General features: G+C 48.4%; 1 pseudogene; it reads right to left on the reverse strand.

Moving 5' to 3' along the window:
- Nucleotides 1-4,956: 4,956 nt before the first annotated feature.
- On the reverse strand, nucleotides 4,957-6,234 carry LOC102526058 (retinoic acid receptor gamma pseudogene; annotated as a pseudogene).
- Between the last annotated feature and the right edge of the window lie 545 nt (nucleotides 6,235-6,779).

Raw genomic sequence — 6,779 nt, forward strand, 5'->3', positions numbered from 1 at the left:
CTGGAGTCCCCAGAAGATGAGCTGCTCTCACTAATATGGTGAGAAACCTGTGGGCTCCCTCCTGACTAAACCTCCCACCCAGCCTTCTTCCCCAGAAGTCCTTGTCATGAATAAGGGGTCTCTGAACACAGCTTCCTGGAAGGGTCATATTGAAGGAAATCCTAAAAAGAAAACTAGATTAAATTACTGCATGATCTCTCACTACACCTGTTTACAATCCAACGTTTGGAAACTCCAGGGAGTCCGCACAAAGTGTAATCTCTAGATTCAGCCTTTTATTCTGAGAGAATAGGACTAAACCCATTAGCAGGTTTCTAGGGTGTGGCTCTTTGTAAACCATGCATCGAGCCAACTATCCTGGTAAATGTGATAATTCAGAATTGAGTGATAAATAAAACTCGCCCACATCCATCAGCCAGGGGAACTTTTACATGTTCTTAACTATTATCAAGCTAGACACAATCTTCCATTTTTCATGGCTCTTTTTAAAATTTCAGCTTTTAAAAACTAATTTTATTTACTTGTTTATTATTTTTGTTTGTTTTTGCTTGGGTGGAGGTAATTATGTTTATTTGTTTACTTATTTATTTTAGTGGAGGTACTGGGGATTGAACCCAGGGCCTCATGCATGCTAAGCATGCACTCTGTCATTGAGCTAAACATCCCCCTACATGTCAGCTTTTTTTGAGGTATAATTCACATGTAAAATTGTAAGATATTGAAATACATCTTGGTGATTTGATATATGTTTACAATGTGAAAGTATTCCCTCATCTAGTTAATTAATATCCATCACTTCTCTTTCTTTCCTTCTTTCCTCCCTTCCTTCTTTTTCTTTCTCTCCCTTTCTTTCTCTCTCTTTCTTTCTCTCTCTCTTTCTCTCTCTTTTCCTTTCTTCCTTTCTTCCTGTGAGAATATTTAGGTTTTACCCTCTTATCTGTTTCAATTATACAAAACAAATCAACCATAATCACCATGTGTTTCATTAGATCCTCAGACTGTATTCATCTTATATCTCAACATTTTCCCCTCTTACCAACCTCTCCCTATTCCTCCTACCCCAAAGCTCTGGGAACCAATTTTTTACCCTCTTTCTATATGAGTTTGCTTTTTCATGGATGCAATATCTGAGGCAGTTCGAAAAATTTCCCCCAATTACAGTTTCCTTCTCAGATTCATCACTCCATTTCGTTGTTTTTCCATGTCACAGAAAAATACTTCCAACCAGCAACAGATCAGGTTAGCAGGCCGTGCCCAATAGGAGGTACAGTGTGGCTCCATTTACTTTGGGAATCGACTGCGGGACTAAACATTCTCACAACTTAGGACAACATAACTTGACATCACACAAAATTGATCTACTTGTTTTTAGAAGGCTGACACTAGACTAATGCCTACAACTGAGATGTAAAACCAGACACGGAGGGCGGTTACATGGTTCCAGGAACATAGGGGATGTATTTGAAGGTAATGTGGGCTTCTTTAGAGCCTGCAGCCTTTCTTCTGTTTCCTCAAAGACCAGCCTCCAACCGTGCCCCCAAGGGCCAAACAGCCACAGCCGCCCATTACCATGGCAACACACAGTCCAAGGTGGCCTGTGCTGGAGAGGAAGCTCTAGTCACAAGATGTATTTTAAAGTACAGAAATAAATGGAACCATAATGCCAGGGCTATAGGTTTATTTTGCCTTTTTTTCTTTTCTCTGCTAGTTTGTTTTGAGACTTAATGAGAAAAATTACATAGAATCAATTGTTAATACATCAGGCAGACTTGTTTAATCTTCTCATTGCTTGATCATTATGACAAGCTGTAAGTGGAAACCCTGCACTCTGTGAAGTACATTTGATGGAACACTTAATAGTCACTCATCACAGGAGAAAACAGTTTGAGCCAGCAAGACCTGATGGGCAAGATCAAAAAGAGTCAGAGGTTGCAGCCAAGAACAGCTTTGTTTGAGGCTCTCAGGGATTCACCACCAGTAAGCTTTTTATTCTGGTCTCAGCAGTGAGAGTACAGTTCATCCTCCAGATGTCTAGCTGTTGTTCAAGGAGTAGGGGTTAATCTAAGCATGTCACTCACTCATTTGATGGGTGGAGATCACAAATCTGAAGAGAGATTGTGGGTGGGAGCAGGGGCTGTTTTGTTGCAGTAGAAAAGAGAATGCATCAATGATTCAACTTAAAGTTTAATGAGGAAAAGATCTGAAAGTGTCCAGAGGAAAATTATAAAGTAACAAACTTTGGTTCCATTGTTTGTCCTGACATTGAGTCATCACATGAAATGTTCCAGCCCTGATGTTAATTCCTGTTACCTTAAAAATATATGTCTCTAGCTACCTTCTGTTAAAAATAAGAAAATAGGCCCCAAATGGGTTTGTTAGTGTTAAGCCCCATGTCACCAAGCTGAGACTGAATTTACATACAGTTTTGGCTCTCACGGAAGTGGAATCTTAAAACATTCAGTCAGGAATCTCCAGATCAGGACTAGTTAGGTTGTCTGCCTGAGAGGCCCTCTCATCCCCTGAAGGAAGTTCACCTTTTGATTACCAGCCCACTGGTGGTCTAGTGTAACCCCTTTGTTCCTGCTCCCTTCTGCCTACAAAGTCTCTTGTCTTCTGCTCTGGGAGCTCCTTTATATCTGCTGGACTGGTTGAGGCCAGATTCATGAATCACTGGGTAAAGCCACTAAGTTCTCTGAATTTTACTCAGCTGAATTTTGTTCATATAACACTTCCAAATAATTTGTCAAGGTGTAGAGCACCAAGTTGCCTAAGTATGTGCAATTAAAGATGTGACAAAAGCTGCATGTTGGGCGTAAGTTGATCTGCTGAAGGACTTTGACATGAATGATGGCTTAGCACAGGTCCTGGGGAGAAATGGAATCCAAACTTTGGCCTCCTGGGGGATGATGAAAAGAACACAGGAAGCGGACTAAAAGCAACACTGTGTTAACCACAGAGACCTGGTTGGATTCCCAGAACAGAGACCCGGTTGGAATAAAGAGGCTTTCATTTGGGGTTTGTTAGGACTGCAGCCTGGGAGACACAGATCCTTAAATTGTGTTCTGTCAGACTGCAAAATGGGGCAAGTTTACAAAGGCAAAAACCTGCCAGGTTACATACATTACTTGTTAAGAATTAGGATTGGAGCAGACAGGAAGTAAGAGGCTTGTTAAGCAAGGATTAGCTGGGTTTGGAATGATGACATAGTTGCAAAGGAGGAAGACTTTGAAACTTCAAGCTTGTAGCTGGCAGCTGCTAGCAGATATGGTTCTAAAAGTTGGCGGTGGTATCCTTCAGTTGGACACAATTCAAAAAATTCAATTCCTCAGTGATGCAGGAATGTATGTGAAACCAACTTCATTTTGGATGCCTAAACCATAGTTAACACCATTTTGATTTTTAAATGATCATAAGCATATCTTCAACCAAAAATGAGTTCAGGAACCTCCCTTTTCACAAACAGCTAGACTCCCTAATCTTGGTCAGGTCCCTCCACTAGTGGATGACTGACTTTTCACATTGGAGACAAAACGCAGCATTGGAGAGTCCAACACTGACAACATCTGGAAGAGGGCAGGGGGAGGGGAAACTAGACAGGGCCAAGGATGCAGGCCTGGACGGAGAAGAGTAAAGATGGAGTGAGGCTGTTTGTCATAGGGATTTGTCCCATAAGGTAAAGGAAAATCCATGTACATGCCCAGTCTCGTTATCAGGATGCCCTTTGTAAAGAGCCCCTAACGTCACCCTGATGATATAAAAGTAATGATAAATAACAAATAACTAGAGTAATACTGTATGCCTATCATGTCCCAGGCACTGTGGAATTTTACATGCAATTTTGTTTTTGTTTTGAGTTTCCATCACTTTATTTTGCAAAAATAGGAAACTCAGCAATATGCAATACAGTGGGGTGGAGGAGAGATGTAAACAGAGGGGAGGGGACAGCACCCTGACCTCCCCCCACCACCAGAGAAAAAGGGGAGCCAGTGGGAATCTTATTTGGCAACTAAATACAAACTGGGGATTGGAGGAAGAAGGGAGGGGTCATAGGGGCCCTGGGCTCCCCCTCCCAAGACCCTTGGAGGAAAGGATCCATTCCAGGGTATAAACAAAAGCTAATAAATAAACAGAGGCTTCCTCTAGGTCAGGGCGGGATCAGGTAAGCAGTGCCCACCCCCCCCTCCCTGGGTCAAGCTGCTCTGGAGGTCAAGTGGGGAAGGCACTAGGGGGAGAGGGATCCCTTGGCCCCTCTGTAGTGTAAGAGGGTCCCTGCCCCATGGCTGAGATGGGGGCAGGGGGAGCCAAGGCACATGACAGGGCTGGGGGCAGGACCTGTAATGCAGGGTGAAGGGTAAATTCTGGGCCCAAGCAAAGAGGTGCAGAATGGACCTACATCTGTCCCTTTCACACTCTGAGCTCCCCCAAAGAAATGCAGGGCCCAGCTGGCCCCACCCTGACCTGGCATGAGAATGGGGTACAGTGGGCTGTGTGCAACCGGCTGGTGCCTTACACAGCATGAGACACCAAGGGCAGGGGCAAGAGGGTGGGCTCAGCCCTCCCTCTATGCTCCACTTTTGGTCTCTAGTGTTCCTGTTTGCTCCCAGAGGCCTAAGCACCGGGCAGAGGATGGGGCTGTGGAAGGGCAGGGTCTTCCTCCTGCCCTGGGGAGCCTGGGACCCCGATGTCTGGGAGCAGTGCTGAGATTTTAGAGTCCAAACCCAGGCTCACCCCTCTGTCCTCTGTCCTGGAAGGAACAGGGCAACCCCCAAGATTGGAGAGGGAGCCAGTTAGAACAGGAAGGCGATGAACACAGAGACACCCATGGAAATTCTGGCAAAAACAAGGAGCTCATTGGAAGGGGTGGGGACAGGGCAGAGCAGGTCCTCCTCATCACTGGTGGTGTCTGGGAGATGGTCAGTCTGCTGCCTGGAGCCCCAACCTCCACAGCAGGGGAGGTCAGGGGCCCTGGTCAGGATGGGGGCTATGGCCCCCTTTGCCCTGGCCCCCGGGAACTTCATCCTCGTGGAGGCCTTGGGGTGGGGGCCAGTCTGCGAGTTGTTCTCAAACATTTTGGGGTTCTCCAGCATCTCTCAGATCTGGGGAGGCATCAGGCCCGGAATCTTCATCTTCAGGGTAATGGCCCTCTCTGCTCCCTTGGTGCTGATGACCTGGAGGTCGGTGATCTTCATGCACATCCGCAGGCTGGCTGGGCCACCACCACCGGGCATAGAGCCTCAGGGCTTCCAGCAGCGGTTCCTGCAGCTTGTCCACTTTTTCAGGTGTTTCCAGTCCATGCAGTCCCCGCAGATAAGGCAGATGGCGCTGAGCAGCCCTGTCTCCGTGTCATCCATCTCCAGTGGCAGAAGCTGCCCTGCAAAGGCAAAGACGCGGTCTGGGAGGGACCAGAAGCCGGCTTTGTGCATCTGGGTCCGGTTCAGTGTCAGCCCGTCCGAGAAGGTCATGGTGTCCTGCTCTGGGGTGTACACTGTGCAGATCTGCAGCATCGGGAAGTCCAGGTGGGCAGCCTTGAGCAGAGTGATCTGGTCAGCAATGCTGAGTCCCATAAAGCCTGGCAGCCACTTGGCAAACCCCACAATCTGGATGATGCCCTTGGTGGCCAGCTCACTGAACTTGTCCCAGAGTCTCAGATCCAGCTGCACCCGGCGGTCTGCACTGGAGTTGGTGGTTTGTTTGCCCAGCTGGCAGAGCAAGGGGAAGGTGATGAGCTCTTCTAACTGGGGGCTCTGCTCAGAGCTATCAGGTGACCCTTTTTCCTTCACCTCTTTCTTCTTCTTGTTCCGATCATTCCGCACAGCTTCCTTGGACATGCTGACTTCAAAGCGCTTCTGTAGCCGGCAGTACCGGCAACGATTCCGGGTCACCTTGTTAATGACACCGTTTTTGTCGCGGTGACATGCGTACACCGTGTTCTTCTGGATGCTGCGGCAGAAGAAGCCCCCGCAGCCTTCACAAGAGCTGACCCCGTCGTGGTAGCCGAAGGACTTCTCATCGCACACGAAGCACGGCTTGTGGACCCGAGGAGGTGGAGGGGGCGGGGACGAGCTGGGCGCCAGCTCCTCGGAGCTCGTGCTCTGTGTCTCCACCGATTGCAGACTGGCGGGTTGCGGCCAGGCGACAGACTGGCGTCCAGCGAAACAGCAAGCCGGCCCCGGGTCCTGCCGCCCCGTACAGCCTTCGCAGACCCGGGGCAAACGTCTCCATGCAGGCATACATCGCGACCCGGCTTGGAGGGAAGCTGGGTGCTGGGAAAACCGAGGACCCGCAGCCGATTCCCCCTCCTCCCCTGGCGGCGTCCCACTCCTGGAGGGGGGAGGGGAAGGGCTAGCAGAGGGCGCCGGGTTGCATGGGGGGTAAGGGGTGGGCTGGGAAGAGAGGGATCCCCAGCAGGGGAAAGGGATCGGGCGGGGCGCAGAGCCGGGGCTGCCGCTCCACCCGCGGCCCGGCTGTCTCTGCACGCCTCCATGCAATGTTTACATTAAACTTCAGGTCAATATTATCATATCCCATTTTACAAATAAGAGTCCTGAGGTTTAGGTGGGGTAAGGACCATGCCATAACCACAGCTCCCAGGAGGCAGGGCTGAGATTCACACCCAGGTCTCTTTCATTCTAAGCTGCCTCACAGGTGCAACATGAGGTCAACCAATGCTCAGGTCTTTTTACAAAATAGAAACTATCTAAATGTAGGTATTTATATGGAATTTTCTGAAGCAATGGGAGAAGCTGAGAATTTGATGAATCAAGGAGGCAGTCATATTA

The sequence above is a fragment of the Vicugna pacos genome, chromosome 35 (assembly GCF_048564905.1).
Source record: "Vicugna pacos chromosome 35, VicPac4, whole genome shotgun sequence".
In the NCBI taxonomy this organism is placed as follows: Eukaryota; Metazoa; Chordata; class Mammalia; order Artiodactyla; family Camelidae; genus Vicugna; species Vicugna pacos.